We start from the raw sequence: 17,422 nt of genomic DNA, 5'->3' as shown, positions 1-17,422 counted from the left end.
CTTACACAAGAGAGGTAGAAGACCAAATCGTCTGCCCTACAGCCTCTAGTCGTCGCACAAGTATCACAACAAGGTAGATATCCATATAGGCTAACTGATGGGGGGGTCCCAGACCCTCACCAACCGGGCTCCTTAAATATAACCAAATACACCCATTTATTGATGGAAAGGCCTCACCCACATAACTGTGGCATGCTTCATCGTCAACCAGTCTGCCCAACTGAGTTAAAACAGAGCCAATCTGGTAGTCTCAATCTTAACCCAAAAAAAGGTCTTTGGGGAAAAGGACATCAGTGTGTTCTCTGGTCAATACCGGGGACCCTCTCAACTAGGATGCGACGTCCCTGCGGACTACATTTCCCATCATCCCCAGGTGCACCGACTCAGTTTGCAGTGCGTCTGCGATCGACTCTTAAAGAAGGGTTGGGCCATAAACCGGCAGATGGGGCAGCACACTGGAGGCACAGCTTTAGGTGACTGGGCAGCTCCTTCACCTTGACGTAGTAAGGAGTCGTCGTGGGAGGAATGAGACTGTGGCTTCAGAACAATCTTTAAGGAGATGTTACTCTGTGGTGGACACCTCTCATTCTTGATGTAGTTTTTGTTAGTTTTTTTTTTTTTTTTGTATTTCTGCTTTCCCGATCCAGTTGGGTGTACATTATCATCAAGAACCGGTTCCATTCCTCACACATCTCTCTTAGCATTATGTATATGAGTATTCAAACCAGTACTTCCCTCCTCCAATGGTGCCATAGAATAAAGTTAGACATTGGGCTTGGTATTTTTATTAGGTTATAGATGGACTGATTCTGATACATTCTTCAGTGTGGGACTACAGGTGTGCCCCCCCCCCGCACAGAGACTGATATGATATGACCCTGATGACTGCAGGGCAAGTGGTGAACACAAGTGTTGGATGTTCACATCTACTTTCACGTATTGAAATATTTTATTTTAATAGAAGTGAAAAATGTGTAATCCACTGTGTGTTCAGAGTGATTCACCTATATTGGATCTATATATCAGACAAACTGTTCCGATTCCTGTTTTTTTTTTTTTTTATTTCTCCTTAGGTGCATAGGCCACATAAAAGTAATAGAGAAGGCTTACTTTACAAAATGACATGACTAAGGCATGCGTTGACGGACAATAGTTTTTTTTTTTGTATTGTTTTTTTAATTCCCAAGAAAGGCCCAGAACCCTTCACCTAAATACGTATGTATCCTGACTGAGGGCCAAAACATAGTGGCGTTAGATAACATCGGGGTGTGGTGAGTTCTTACCACTCAGTAGCACCCCCTGACGTTGTTCCTGATGGCAGAACAATTTTTGTTTTTAACCCTACCCTGTGTACCCATATTAATAAAGGAGTTAGTTCTGGGATTACACAGAGGTAGTTTTAGGACTGAATATCTGGACACATGTATTAACCAGAGAATACTTTATTCTAAGTTTGCTTTACCCAAAAAAATATTTTTGGGTTAAGGTAGGAAGTTGGGGATTCCTCGGGGTAGCCACCACCTGGGCAAGGGAGATGGCCTCTTGGGGGTCACTCCTGCACTGGAGTTCCGATCTATCAGGTCCTGGGGGCTGCGGGTGCAGAGTCTTTACCAGGCGTCGGGATTTCAGAGTCAGGCAGTCGCGGTCAGGGGGAGCCTCGGGATTCCCTCTGCAGGCGTCGCTGTGGGGGCTCAGGGGGGACAACTTTGGTTACTCACAGTCTTGGAGTCGCCGGAGGGTCCTCCCTGTAGCGTTGTTTCTTCACCAGTCGAGTCGGGGTCGCCGGGTGCAGTGTTGCCAGTCTCACGCTTCTTGCGGGGATTGCAGGGGTCTTTAAATCTGCTCCTCTGAAACAAAGTTGCAGTCTTTGTGGAACAGGGCCGCTGTCCTCGGGAGTTTCTTGGTCTTTCTGAAGCAGGGCAGTCCTCTGAGGATTCAGAGGTCGCCGGTCCTGGGGAAAGCGTCGCTGGAGCAGTTTTCTTTTGAAGGTAGGAGACAGGCCGGTAGGACTGGGGCCAAAGCAGTTGGTGTCTTCTTTCTTCTTCTGCAGGGGTTTTTCAGCTCAGCAGTCCTCTTCTTCTGTAAGTTGCAGGAATCTAAATTCTTAGATTCAGGGGAGCCCTTAAATACTTAATTTAAGGGCGTGTTTAGGTCTGGGGGGTTATTAGCCAATGGCTACTAGCCCTGAGGGTGGGTACACCCTCTTTGTGCCTCCTCCCAAGGGGAGGGGGTCACATTCCAATCCCTATTGGGGGAATCCTCCATCTGCAAGATGGAGGATTTCTAAAAGTTAGAGTCACTTCAGCTCAGGACACCTTAGGGGCTGTCCTGACTGGCCAGTGACTCCTCCTTGTTATTCTCTTTATTTCCTCCGGCCTTGCCGCCAAAAGTGGGGGCCGTGGCCGGAGGGGGCGGGCAACTCCACTAGCTGGAGTGTCCTGCGGGGCTGGAACAAAGGGGGTGAGCCTTTGAGGCTCACCGCCAGGTGTTACAGCTCCTGCCTGGGGGAGGTGATAGCATCTCCACCCAGTGCAGGCTTTGTTACTGGCCACAGAGTGACAAAGGCACTCTCCCCATGTGGCCAGCAACATGTCTCGGGGGTGGCAGGCTGCTGGAACCAGTCAGCCTACACAGGTAGTTGGATACAGTTTCAGGGGGCACCTCTAAGGTGCCCTCTGGGGTGTAGTTTACAATAAAATGTACACTGGCATCAGTGTGCCTTTATTGTGCTGAGAAGTTTGATACCAAACTTCCCAGTTTTCAGTGTAGCCATTATGGTGCTGTGGAGTTCGTGTTTGACAGACTCCCAGACCATATACTCTTATGGCTACCCTGCACTTACAATGTCTAAGGTTTGGCTTAGACACTGTAGGGGCACAGTGCTCATGCACTGGTGCCCTCACCTATGGTATAGTGCACCCTGCCTTAGGGCTGTAAGGCCTGCTAGAGGGGTGACTTATCTATACTGCATAGGCAGTGAGAGGCTGGCATGGCACCCTGAGGGGAGTGCCATGTCGACTTACTCATTTTGTTCTCACCAGCACACACAAGCTGGCAAGCAGTGTGTCTGTGCTGAGTGAGGGGTCCCCAGGGTGGCATAAGACATGCTGCAGCCCTTAGAGACCTTCCCTGGCACCAGGGCCCTTGGTACCAGGGGTACCAGTTACAAGGTGTAGGAGGCTGGACTGGCTTGTAGTGAGTACCAAGGGGTACTTGCACTTTGCACCAGGCCCAGTTATCCCTTATTAGTGTACTATGCTAGACTGTCTAGTAATGGGCAGGCTGAGAAGTTTCTTTCCTGAACCTTTTCCTGGGGGAGTCCCTGGATCAGTTTGAGAACGATTAGCTACTTTTTCTACAGATTGGGCACTTATGGCCTTATCCTGTACTCTAAGCATATTAATTAACAGTTCTAAGGAAGGATTCTTCCCTACACTCAAACCTCTCTCTATGCAGAGACTCCTTGCTCCTTTCCAGCTAAGGTGATCATATGCAAGTTTGGACAGTTCAACATTTTTTCCTGTGCCAGACATTTTTTAGAGAGAGTTAAAGTGATAGAAAAAGAGAAAAAAGTTTTCAGAACTTTTTGGAAAGACAGAAAAAAAACTTTTTAAACTTTTAAGAACTTTTTGAAAGTTTAGAAGTACTTTTCAGCACTTAGAAAAGAGTGAAAAGAGGAAATGCAAAACTTTTTGGCTATGTGTATATACACTGACCTTGTTTTGTATATTTTTCTCTTATGAAAAGTACAATGACAAGAGTGGTAAGTAGTCTCAAGCACTTATCCCACCGCTGCACAACCAATGTAGGAGGCTGGACTGGCTTGTAGTGAGTACCAAGGGGTACTTGCACTTTGCACCAGGCCCAGTTATCCCTTATTAGTGTATAGGGTGTCTAGCAGCTTAGGCTGATAGATAATGGTAGCTTAGCAGAGCAGCTTAGGCTGAACTAGGAGACGTGTGAAGCTACTACAGTACCACTTAGTGTCATATGCACAATATCATAAGAAAACACAATACACAGTTATACTAAAAATAAAGGTACTTTATTTTTATGACAATATGCCAAAGTATCTTAGAGTGTACCCTCAGTGAGAGGATAGGAAATATACACAAGATATATATACACAATAGCAAAAATATGCAGTATAGTCTTAGAAAACAGTGCAAACAATGTATAGTTACAATAGGATGCAATGGGGAAACATAGGTGTAGGAAGTTGGCTCTGTATGTGCTATTTCAAAGTAAGGAATAGCATGCACAGAGTCCAAGGGTTCCCCTTAGAGGTAAAATAGTGGTAAAAATAGATAATACTAATGCTCTATTTTGTGGTAGTGTGGTCGAGCAGTAGGCTTATCCAAGGAGTAGTGTTAAGCATTTGTTGTACATACACATAGACAATAAATGAGGTACACACACTCAGAGACAAATCCAGCCAATAGGTTTTGTTATAGAAAAAATATCTTTTCTTAGTTTATTTTAAGAACCACAGGTTCAAATTCTACATGTAATAGCTCATTCGAAAGGTATTGCAGGTAAGTACTTTAGGAACTTCAAATCATCAAAATTGCATGTATACTTTTCAAGTTATTCACAAATAGCTGTTTTAAAAGTGGACACTTAGTGCAATTTTCACAGTTCCTAGGGGAGGTAAGTATTTGTTAGTTTTACCAGGTAAGTAAGACACTTACAGGGTTCAGTTCTTGGTCCAAGGTAGCCCACCGTTGGGGGTTCAGAGCAACCCCAAAGTCACCACACCAGCAGCTCAGGGCCGGTCAGGTGCAGAGTTCAAAGTGGTGCCCAAAACACATAGGCTAGAATGGAGAGAAGGGGGTGCCCCGGTTCCGGTCTGTTTGCAGGTAAGTACCCGCGTCTTCGGAGGGCAGACCAGGGGGGTTTTGTAGGGCACCGGGGGGGACACAAGTCCACACAGAAATTTCACCCTCAGCGGCGCGGGGGCGGCCGGGTGCAGTGTAGAAACAAGCGTCAGGTTCGCAATGTTAGTCTATGAGAGATCTCGGGCTCTCTTCAGCGCTGCAGGCAGGCAAGGGGGGGGTTCCTCGGGGAAACCTCCACTTGGGCAAGGGAGAGGGACTCCTGGGGGTCACTTCTCCAGTGAAAGTCCGGTCCTTCAGGTCCTGGGGGCTGCGGGTGCAGGGTCTCTCCCAGGCGTCGGGACTTTAGGTTCAAAGAGTCGCGGTCAGGGGAAGCCTCGGGATTCCCTCTGCAGGCGGCGCTGTGGGGGCTCAGGGGGGACAGGTTTTGGTACTCACAGTATCAGAGTAGTCCTGGGGTCCCTCCTGAGGTGTCAGATCTCCACCAGCCGAGTCGGGGTCGCCGGGTGCAGTGTTGCAAGTCTCACGCTTCTTGCGGGGAGCTTGCAGGGTTCTTTAAAGCTGCTGGAAACAAAGTTGCAGCTTTTCTTGGAGCAGGTCCGCTGTCCTCGGGAGTTTCTTGTCTTTTCGAAGCAGGGGCAGTCCTCAGAGGATGTCGAGGTCGCTGGTCCCTTCGGAAGGCGTCGCTGGAGCAGGATCTTTGGAAGGCAGGAGACAGGCCGGTGAGTTTCTGGAGCCAAGGCAGTTGTCGTCTTCTGGTCTTCCGCTGCAGGGGTTTTCAGCTGGGCAGTCCTTCTTCTTGTTGCAGGAATCCGATTTTCTAGGGTTCAGGGTAGCCCTTAAATACTAAATTTAAGGGCGTGTTTAGGTCGGGGGGGTTAGTAGCCAATGGCTACTAGCCCTGAGGGTGGGTACACCCTCTTTGTGCCTCCTCCCAAGGGGAGGGGGTCACAATCCTAACCCTATTGGGGGAATCCTCCATCTGCAAGATGGAGGATTTCTAAAAGTTAGAGTCACTTCAGCTCAGGACACCTTAGGGGCTGTCCTGACTGGCCAGTGACTCCTCCTTGTTGCTTTCTTTGTTCCCTCCAGCCTTGCCGCCAAAAGTGGGGGCCGTGGCCGGAGGGGGCGGGCAACTCCACTAAGCTGGAGTGCCCTGCTGGGCTGTGACAAAGGGGTGAGCCTTTGAGGCTCACCGCCAGGTGTCACAGCTCCTGCCTGGGGGAGGTGTTAGCATCTCCACCCAGTGCAGGCTTTGTTACTGGCCTCAGAGTGACAAAGGCACTCTCCCCATGGGGCCAGCAACATGTCTCGGTTTGTAGCAGGCTGCTAAAACTAGTCAGCCTACACAGATAGTCGGTTAAGTTTCAGGGGGCACCTCTAAGGTGCCCTCTGTGGTGTATTTTTCAATAAAATGTACACTGGCATCAGTGTGCATTTATTGTGCTGAGAAGTTTGATACCAAACTTCCCAGTTTTCAGTGTAGCCATTATGGTGCTGTGGAGTTCGTGTTTGACAGACTCCCAGACCATATACTCTTATGGCTACCCTGCACTTACAATGTCTAAGGTTTTGTTTAGACACTGTAGGGGTACCATGCTCATGCACTGGTACCCTCACCTATGGTATAGTGCACCCTGCCTTAGGGCTGTAAGGCCTGCTAGAGGGGTGTCTTACCTATACTGCATAGGCAGTGAGAGGCTGGCATGGCACCCTGAGGGGAGTGCCATGTCGACTTACTCGTTTTGTCCTCACTAGCACACACAAGCTGGCAAGCAGTGTGTCTGTGCTGAGTGAGAGGTCTCCAGGGTGGCATAAGACATGCTGCAGCCCTTAGAGACCTTCCTTGGCATCAGGGCCCTTGGTACTAGAAGTACCAGTTACAAGGGACTTATCTGAATGCCAGGGTGTGCCAATTGTGGATACAATGGTACATTTTAGGTGAAGGAACACTGGTGCTGGGGCCTGGTTAGCAGGGTCCCAGCACACTTCTCAGTCAAGTCAGCATCAGTATCAGGCAAAAAGTGGGGGGTAACTGCAACAGGGAGCCATTTCTTTACACAAGCCCCCCCCAGCCCACAGGCCAGGAGACTCAGCCCAAGCTGGGAGAGTCTTCCTAGTCTGTCAGGCGAGGAAGAGTAGGAGAAATAGGCTGGTTAGTTGCAGGGCCTACTCTGCCTTACATCCTTCTGTTCAGGTCATTCCCTTTGGGGAACTGACCCACTTCCACAGTGATAGGACCTAGTCTGAATTGCCTCTTGTCTGCCTCTTCAATGTCTCCACCCATTCTTTCTATTTTGGTCTTAGAGGTATCCACCTCTGCTAACCTTATCTTGGCCAGGGTTACCCCTAGCTTACCCAGAGAGGTTACCCAGAGCTGGAGTAACCCCACCATGACCAATAGGGTCAGGGGGCCTAACTTGCTATTTGGCATGGGGTCAGACCACCATGCTAAGGATAGTGCAGCCATAAAGGCTAACACCCAGCAGAGGCCACCGACAGCTGTCAGTGCCCAGAACCACACCTTTAGCTCTTCACCTAAAAGGGAAGGGGCTAAGTTACAGGCTTCTTTGGGTTCAGGTTGCCTGTCTGCTGTATTAGAGTGGGGGGTTACCACATCTTGTAGTAAACACCCTTCTTCCACTCTTTCTTCTGTTAGCTGAGGAGCCACCCACTCAGGTTTAACAGTTGCCTGACTAGCCAGGACTTCTTGTGGGTCAGGTTGGACTTTATCAGGGCCATTTTTGGAGTTCTCCCCTACTGGAGCAAAATCTCCTTGGCTTGCTGTAACCTTGGCTAAAGGTTGTCCACCCTTCCTACTCTGTTTTCTTTTCTTCTTCTTCTGGGGCCTGCTTGCATTTACTGCAGAGGCAGGACTTCCAGAATCCTTGGGAGAGGACTGGCACTGGACCAGTTTCTCTCTTGGGCTCTGACTAACCTCTGGGTAGTCATTTCCAAGGAGACAATCAAGGGGGAGGTCTGTACTGACTACTACCCTTCTCCAGCTAAGAGTGCCACCCACTTCTATGGGCACTAAAGCCACAGGCCTCTTAGTGACCCTGTCTAGGCTAACTCTTACCCTGGCAGTCTCACCTGGGATGTACTGGTTTGAGAGCACCAGCCTGTCATGCACAATAGTGTGACTGGCACAAGTGTCTCTCAGGGCAGTGGTTGGGATTCCATTCACCAGTAGGTGGTGGAAGTGTCTACTTCCCTCTGGAATCTCCAACTCACCTGTTGGGCCCTGTTTCCAGTTGAAGGCTAGGAAGACCTCCTCATCTGAGGAGTCATCTCCCATGGCTACACTGGTTACCCCAGGAATTTTGTTCTGGGGTTTGTTTTTGGGACAAGAAGTGTCCTTGGTGTGGTGCCCAGACTGTTTACAGTTGTGGCACCATGCCTTAGTGGCATCCCAGTTCTTACCCTGGTACCCACCTTTGTTTTGGGTTGTGTCTGGGGGCCCACCCACCTGTTCTGGTTTTTGGGGGCCTACAGAGGACTCTTTTTCTTTGTTTCTAGTGTTACCCACTTTCTCCTGGGGAGTTTTTGTAACCCCTTTCTTTTGGTCACCCCCAGTGGAAGTTTTGGTTACCCTAGTCTTGACCCAGTGGTCTGCCTTCTTTCCCAATTCTTGGGGAGAAATTGGACCTAGGTCTACCAGATACTGATGCAACTTTTCATTGAAGCAGTTACTTAAAATGTGTTCTTTCATAAACAAATTATAAAGCCCAACATAGTCACACACTTCATTTCCAGTTAACCAACCATCTAGTGTTTTTACTGAGTAGTCTACAAAATCAACCCAGGTCTGGCTCGAGGATTTTTGAGCCCCCCTGAATCTAATTCTATACTCCTCAGTGGAGAATCCAAAGCCCTCAATCAGGGTACCCTTCATGAGGTCATAAGATTCTGCATCTTTTCCAGAGAGTGTGAGGAGTCTATCCCTACACTTTCCAGTGAACATTTCCCAAAGGAGAGCACCCCAGTGAGATCTGTTCACTTTTCTGGTTACACAAGCCCTCTCAAAAGCTGTGAACCATTTGGTGATGTCATCACCATCTTCATATTTTGTTACAATCCCTTTGGGGATTTTTAGGATGTCAGGAGAATCTCTGACCCTATTTAAGTTGCTGCCACCATTGATGGGACCTAGGCCCATCTCTTTTCTTTCCCTTTCTATGGCTAGGAGCTGCTTTTCCAAAGCCAATCTTTTGACCATCCTGGCTAACAGGGGGTCATCTTCACTGGAGTTATCCTCAGTGATTTCAGAGGTGTTGGTCTCTCCTGTGAGGGAACCAGCATCTCTGACTATTATTTTTGGAGTTAGGGTTTGAGGGACCCTGTTCTCCCTAGATAGGACTGGTAGGGGGGAATTTTCCTCCAAGTCACTATCCTCTTCCTCTGAGTTGCCACCCTCAGAGGGGTTGGCCTTTTCAAACTCTGCCAAAAGCTCCTGGAGCTGTATTTTGGTAGGTTTGGGGCCCATTGTTATTTTCTTTATTTTACAGAGTGACCTTAGCTCCCTCATCTTAAGATGGAGGTAAGGTGTGGTGTCGAGTTCCACCACAGTCACATCTGTGCTAGACATTTTGCTTCTAAAAGTTGGAATACTTTTTAAGAATCTACAACTGGTTCTAGAATCTAATTCAAACTTTTACAAACTTTTAAACTCTAAAAGAAATGCTAAACAGGATCTAACACAAGGCCCTAGCAGGTCTTTTAAGAATTTAGAAAACTTTTCAAATTGCAAAAATCAATTTCTAATGACAATTTTGGAATTTGTCGTGTGATCAGGTATTGGCTGAGTAGTCCAGCAAATGCAAAGTCTTGTACCCCACCGCTGATCCACCAATGTAGGAAGTTGGCTCTGTATGTGCTATTTCAAAGTAAGGAATAGCATGCACAGAGTCCAAGGGTTCCCCTTAGAGGTAAAATAGTGGTAAAAATAGATAATACTAATGCTCTATTTTGTGGTAGTGTGGTCGAGCAGTAGGCTTATCCAAGGAGTAGTGTTAAGCATTTGTTGTACATACACATAGACAATAAATGAGGTACACACACTCAGAGACAAATCCAGCCAATAGGTTTTGTTATAGAAAAAATATCTTTTCTTAGTTTATTTTAAGAACCACAGGTTCAAATTCTACATGTAATAGCTCATTCGAAAGGTATTGCAGGTAAGTACTTTAGGAACTTCAAATCATCAAAATTGCATGTATACTTTTCAAGTTATTCACAAATAGCTGTTTTAAAAGTGGACACTTAGTGCAATTTTCACAGTTCCTAGGGGAGGTAAGTATTTGTTAGTTTTACCAGGTAAGTAAGACACTTACAGGGTTCAGTTCTTGGTCCAAGGTAGCCCACCGTTGGGGGTTCAGAGCAACCCCAAAGTCACCACACCAGCAGCTCAGGGCCGGTCAGGTGCAGAGTTCAAAGTGGTGCCCAAAACACATAGGCTAGAATGGAGAGAAGGGGGTGCCCCGGTTCCGGTCTGTTTGCAGGTAAGTACCCGCGTCTTCGGAGGGCAGACCAGGGGGGTTTTGTAGGGCACCGGGGGGGACACAAGTCCACACAGAAATTTCACCCTCAGCGGCGCGGGGGCGGCCGGGTGCAGTGTAGAAACAAGCGTCAGGTTCGCAATGTTAGTCTATGAGAGATCTCGGGCTCTCTTCAGCGCTGCAGGCAGGCAAGGGGGGGGTTCCTCGGGGAAACCTCCACTTGGGCAAGGGAGAGGGACTCCTGGGGGTCACTTCTCCAGTGAAAGTCCGGTCCTTCAGGTCCTGGGGGCTGCGGGTGCAGGGTCTCTCCCAGGCGTCGGGACTTTAGGTTCAAAGAGTCGCGGTCAGGGGAAGCCTCGGGATTCCCTCTGCAGGCGGCGCTGTGGGGGCTCAGGGGGGACAGGTTTTGGTACTCACAGTATCAGAGTAGTCCTGGGGTCCCTCCTGAGGTGTCAGATCTCCACCAGCCGAGTCGGGGTCGCCGGGTGCAGTGTTGCAAGTCTCACGCTTCTTGCGGGGAGCTTGCAGGGTTCTTTAAAGCTGCTGGAAACAAAGTTGCAGCTTTTCTTGGAGCAGGTCCGCTGTCCTCGGGAGTTTCTTGTCTTTTCGAAGCAGGGGCAGTCCTCAGAGGATGTCGAGGTCGCTGGTCCCTTCGGAAGGCGTCGCTGGAGCAGGATCTTTGGAAGGCAGGAGACAGGCCGGTGAGTTTCTGGAGCCAAGGCAGTTGTCGTCTTCTGGTCTTCCGCTGCAGGGGTTTTCAGCTGGGCAGTCCTTCTTCTTGTTGCAGGAATCCGATTTTCTAGGGTTCAGGGTAGCCCTTAAATACTAAATTTAAGGGCGTGTTTAGGTCGGGGGGGTTAGTAGCCAATGGCTACTAGCCCTGAGGGTGGGTACACCCTCTTTGTGCCTCCTCCCAAGGGGAGGGGGTCACAATCCTAACCCTATTGGGGGAATCCTCCATCTGCAAGATGGAGGATTTCTAAAAGTTAGAGTCACTTCAGCTCAGGACACCTTAGGGGCTGTCCTGACTGGCCAGTGACTCCTCCTTGTTGCTTTCTTTGTTCCCTCCAGCCTTGCCGCCAAAAGTGGGGGCCGTGGCCGGAGGGGGCGGGCAACTCCACTAAGCTGGAGTGCCCTGCTGGGCTGTGACAAAGGGGTGAGCCTTTGAGGCTCACCGCCAGGTGTCACAGCTCCTGCCTGGGGGAGGTGTTAGCATCTCCACCCAGTGCAGGCTTTGTTACTGGCCTCAGAGTGACAAAGGCACTCTCCCCATGGGGCCAGCAACATGTCTCGGTTTGTAGCAGGCTGCTAAAACTAGTCAGCCTACACAGATAGTCGGTTAAGTTTCAGGGGGCACCTCTAAGGTGCCCTCTGTGGTGTATTTTTCAATAAAATGTACACTGGCATCAGTGTGCATTTATTGTGCTGAGAAGTTTGATACCAAACTTCCCAGTTTTCAGTGTAGCCATTATGGTGCTGTGGAGTTCGTGTTTGACAGACTCCCAGACCATATACTCTTATGGCTACCCTGCACTTACAATGTCTAAGGTTTTGTTTAGACACTGTAGGGGTACCATGCTCATGCACTGGTACCCTCACCTATGGTATAGTGCACCCTGCCTTAGGGCTGTAAGGCCTGCTAGAGGGGTGTCTTACCTATACTGCATAGGCAGTGAGAGGCTGGCATGGCACCCTGAGGGGAGTGCCATGTCGACTTACTCGTTTTGTCCTCACTAGCACACACAAGCTGGCAAGCAGTGTGTCTGTGCTGAGTGAGAGGTCTCCAGGGTGGCATAAGACATGCTGCAGCCCTTAGAGACCTTCCTTGGCATCAGGGCCCTTGGTACTAGAAGTACCAGTTACAAGGGACTTATCTGAATGCCAGGGTGTGCCAATTGTGGATACAATGGTACATTTTAGGTGAAGGAACACTGGTGCTGGGGCCTGGTTAGCAGGGTCCCAGCACACTTCTCAGTCAAGTCAGCATCAGTATCAGGCAAAAAGTGGGGGGTAACTGCAACAGGGAGCCATTTCTTTACACAAGCCCCCCCCAGCCCACAGGCCAGGAGACTCAGCCCAAGCTGGGAGAGTCTTCCTAGTCTGTCAGGCGAGGAAGAGTAGGAGAAATAGGCTGGTTAGTTGCAGGGCCTACTCTGCCTTACATCCTTCTGTTCAGGTCATTCCCTTTGGGGAACTGACCCACTTCCACAGTGATAGGACCTAGTCTGAATTGCCTCTTGTCTGCCTCTTCAATGTCTCCACCCATTCTTTCTATTTTGGTCTTAGAGGTATCCACCTCTGCTAACCTTATCTTGGCCAGGGTTACCCCTAGCTTACCCAGAGAGGTTACCCAGAGCTGGAGTAACCCCACCATGACCAATAGGGTCAGGGGGCCTAACTTGCTATTTGGCATGGGGTCAGACCACCATGCTAAGGATAGTGCAGCCATAAAGGCTAACACCCAGCAGAGGCCACCGACAGCTGTCAGTGCCCAGAACCACACCTTTAGCTCTTCACCTAAAAGGGAAGGGGCTAAGTTACAGGCTTCTTTGGGTTCAGGTTGCCTGTCTGCTGTATTAGAGTGGGGGGTTACCACATCTTGTAGTAAACACCCTTCTTCCACTCTTTCTTCTGTTAGCTGAGGAGCCACCCACTCAGGTTTAACAGTTGCCTGACTAGCCAGGACTTCTTGTGGGTCAGGTTGGACTTTATCAGGGCCATTTTTGGAGTTCTCCCCTACTGGAGCAAAATCTCCTTGGCTTGCTGTAACCTTGGCTAAAGGTTGTCCACCCTTCCTACTCTGTTTTCTTTTCTTCTTCTTCTGGGGCCTGCTTGCATTTACTGCAGAGGCAGGACTTCCAGAATCCTTGGGAGAGGACTGGCACTGGACCAGTTTCTCTCTTGGGCTCTGACTAACCTCTGGGTAGTCATTTCCAAGGAGACAATCAAGGGGGAGGTCTGTACTGACTACTACCCTTCTCCAGCTAAGAGTGCCACCCACTTCTATGGGCACTAAAGCCACAGGCCTCTTAGTGACCCTGTCTAGGCTAACTCTTACCCTGGCAGTCTCACCTGGGATGTACTGGTTTGAGAGCACCAGCCTGTCATGCACAATAGTGTGACTGGCACAAGTGTCTCTCAGGGCAGTGGTTGGGATTCCATTCACCAGTAGGTGGTGGAAGTGTCTACTTCCCTCTGGAATCTCCAACTCACCTGTTGGGCCCTGTTTCCAGTTGAAGGCTAGGAAGACCTCCTCATCTGAGGAGTCATCTCCCATGGCTACACTGGTTACCCCAGGAATTTTGTTCTGGGGTTTGTTTTTGGGACAAGAAGTGTCCTTGGTGTGGTGCCCAGACTGTTTACAGTTGTGGCACCATGCCTTAGTGGCATCCCAGTTCTTACCCTGGTACCCACCTTTGTTTTGGGTTGTGTCTGGGGGCCCACCCACCTGTTCTGGTTTTTGGGGGCCTACAGAGGACTCTTTTTCTTTGTTTCTAGTGTTACCCACTTTCTCCTGGGGAGTTTTTGTAACCCCTTTCTTTTGGTCACCCCCAGTGGAAGTTTTGGTTACCCTAGTCTTGACCCAGTGGTCTGCCTTCTTTCCCAATTCTTGGGGAGAAATTGGACCTAGGTCTACCAGATACTGATGCAACTTTTCATTGAAGCAGTTACTTAAAATGTGTTCTTTCATAAACAAATTATAAAGCCCAACATAGTCACACACTTCATTTCCAGTTAACCAACCATCTAGTGTTTTTACTGAGTAGTCTACAAAATCAACCCAGGTCTGGCTCGAGGATTTTTGAGCCCCCCTGAATCTAATTCTATACTCCTCAGTGGAGAATCCAAAGCCCTCAATCAGGGTACCCTTCATGAGGTCATAAGATTCTGCATCTTTTCCAGAGAGTGTGAGGAGTCTATCCCTACACTTTCCAGTGAACATTTCCCAAAGGAGAGCACCCCAGTGAGATCTGTTCACTTTTCTGGTTACACAAGCCCTCTCAAAAGCTGTGAACCATTTGGTGATGTCATCACCATCTTCATATTTTGTTACAATCCCTTTGGGGATTTTTAGGATGTCAGGAGAATCTCTGACCCTATTTAAGTTGCTGCCACCATTGATGGGACCTAGGCCCATCTCTTTTCTTTCCCTTTCTATGGCTAGGAGCTGCTTTTCCAAAGCCAATCTTTTGACCATCCTGGCTAACAGGGGGTCATCTTCACTGGAGTTATCCTCAGTGATTTCAGAGGTGTTGGTCTCTCCTGTGAGGGAACCAGCATCTCTGACTATTATTTTTGGAGTTAGGGTTTGAGGGACCCTGTTCTCCCTAGATAGGACTGGAAGGGGGGAATTTTCCTCCAAGTCACTATCCTCTTCCTCTGAGTTGCCACCCTCAGAGGGGTTGGCCTTTTCAAACTCTGCCAAAAGCTCCTGGAGCTGTATTTTGGTAGGTTTGGGGCCCATTGTTATTTTCTTTATTTTACAGAGTGACCTTAGCTCCCTCATCTTAAGATGGAGGTAAGGTGTGGTGTCGAGTTCCACCACAGTCACATCTGTGCTAGACATTTTGCTTCTAAAAGTTGGAATACTTTTTAAGAATCTACAACTGGTTCTAGAATCTAATTCAAACTTTTACAAACTTTTAAACTCTAAAAGAAATGCTAAACAGGATCTAACACAAGGCCCTAGCAGGTCTTTTAAGAATTTAGAAAACTTTTCAAATTGCAAAAATCAATTTCTAATGACAATTTTGGAATTTGTCGTGTGATCAGGTATTGGCTGAGTAGTCCAGCAAATGCAAAGTCTTGTACCCCACCGCTGATCCACCAATGTAGGAAGTTGGCTCTGTATGTGCTATTTCAAAGTAAGGAATAGCATGCACAGAGTCCAAGGGTTCCCCTTAGAGGTAAAATAGTGGTAAAAATAGATAATACTAATGCTCTATTTTGTGGTAGTGTGGTCGAGCAGTAGGCTTATCCAAGGAGTAGTGTTAAGCATTTGTTGTACATACACATAGACAATAAATGAGGTACACACACTCAGAGACAAATCCAGCCAATAGGTTTTGTTATAGAAAAAATATCTTTTCTTAGTTTATTTTAAGAACCACAGGTTCAAATTCTACATGTAATAGCTCATTCGAAAGGTATTGCAGGTAAGTACTTTAGGAACTTCAAATCATCAAAATTGCATGTATACTTTTCAAGTTATTCACAAATAGCTGTTTTAAAAGTGGACACTTAGTGCAATTTTCACAGTTCCTAGGGGAGGTAAGTATTTGTTAGTTTTACCAGGTAAGTAAGACACTTACAGGGTTCAGTTCTTGGTCCAAGGTAGCCCACCGTTGGGGGTTCAGAGCAACCCCAAAGTCACCACACCAGCAGCTCAGGGCCGGTCAGGTGCAGAGTTCAAAGTGGTGCCCAAAACACATAGGCTAGAATGGAGAGAAGGGGGTGCCCCGGTTCCGGTCTGTTTGCAGGTAAGTACCCGCGTCTTCGGAGGGCAGACCAGGGGGGTTTTGTAGGGCACCGGGGGGGACACAAGTCCACACAGAAATTTCACCCTCAGCGGCGCGGGGGCGGCCGGGTGCAGTGTAGAAACAAGCGTCGGGTTCGCAATGTTAGTCTATGAGAGATCTCGGGCTCTCTTCAGCGCTGCAGGCAGGCAAGGGGGGGGTTCCTCGGGGAAACCTCCACTTGGGCAAGGGAGAGGGACTCCTGGGGGGCACTTCTCCAGTGAAAGTCCGGTCCTTCAGGTCCTGGGGGCTGCGGGTGCAGGGTCTCTCCCAGGCGTCGGGACTTTAGGTTCAAAGAGTCGCGGTCAGGGGAAGCCTCGGGATTCCCTCTGCAGGCGGCGCTGTGGGGGCTCAGGGGGGACAGGTTTTGGTACTCACAGTATCAGAGTAGTCCTGGGGTCCCTCCTGAGGTGTCGGATCTCCACCAGCCGAGTCGGGGTCGCCGGGTGCAGTGTTGCAAGTCTCACGCTTCTTGCGGGGAGCTTGCAGGGTTCTTTAAAGCTGCTGGAAACAAAGTTGCAGCTTTTCTTGGAGCAGGTCCGCTGTCCTCGGGAGTTTCTTGTCTTTTCGAAGCAGGGGCAGTCCTCAGAGGATGTCGAGGTCGCTGGTCCCTTCGGAAGGCGTCGCTGGAGCAGGATCTTTGGAAGGCAGGAGACAGGCCGGTGAGTTTCTGGAGCCAAGGCAGTTGTCGTCTTCTGGTCTTCCGCTGCAGGGGTTTTCAGCTGGGCAGTCCTTCTTGTTGCAGGAATCCGATTTTCTAGGGTTCAGGGTAGCCCTTAAATACTAAATTTAAGGGCGTGTTTAGGTCGGGGGGGTTAGTAGCCAATGGCTACTAGCCCTGAGGGTGGGTACACCCTCTTTGTGCCTCCTCCCAAGGGGAGGGGGTCACAATCCTAACCCTATTGGGGGAATCCTCCATCTGCAAGATGGAGGATTTCTAAAAGTTAGAGTCACTTCAGCTCAGGACACCTTAGGGGCTGTCCTGACTGGCCAGTGACTCCTCCTTGTTGCTTTCTTTGTTCCCTCCAGCCTTGCCGCCAAAAGTGGGGGCCGTGGCCGGAGGGGGCGGGCAACTCCACTAAGCTGGAGTGCCCTGCTGGGCTGTGACAAAGGGGTGAGCCTTTGAGGCTCACCGCCAGGTGTCACAGCTCCTGCCTGGGGGAGGTGTTAGCATCTCCACCCAGTGCAGGCTTTGTTACTGGCCTCAGAGTGACAAAGGCACTCTCCCCATGGGGCCAGCAACATGTCTCGGTTTGTAGCAGGCTGCTAAAACCAGTCAGCCTACACAGATAGTCGGTTAAGTTTCAGGGGGCACCTCTAAGGTGCCCTCTGTGGTGTATTTTTCAATAAAATGTACACTGGCATCAGTGTGCATTTATTGTGCTGAGAAGTTTGATACCAAACTTCCCAGTTTTCAGTGTAGCCATTATGGTGCTGTGGAGTTCGTGTTTGACAGACTCCCAGACCATATACTCTTATGGCTACCCTGCACTTACAATGTCTAAGGTTTTGTTTAGACACTGTAGGGGTACCATGCTCATGCACTGGTACCCTCACCTATGGTATAGTGCAC

At 49.1% G+C, this 17,422-nt stretch overlaps 1 protein-coding gene across 1 annotated transcript in view; it reads right to left on the bottom strand.

The window, feature by feature from the left end:
- SUGP1 (SURP and G-patch domain containing 1) overlaps positions 1 to 17,422 on the bottom strand; it is a 303,889-nt gene that overhangs the window by 261,348 nt on the left and 25,119 nt on the right. The window lies entirely within an intron of this gene.

This window comes from Pleurodeles waltl, chromosome 12 (assembly GCF_031143425.1).
Source record: "Pleurodeles waltl isolate 20211129_DDA chromosome 12, aPleWal1.hap1.20221129, whole genome shotgun sequence".
Lineage (NCBI taxonomy): Eukaryota > Metazoa > Chordata > Amphibia > Caudata > Salamandridae > Pleurodeles > Pleurodeles waltl.
Note: the sequence above shows the minus strand (reverse complement) of the source record. Positions and strands in the feature narration are given on the sequence as shown.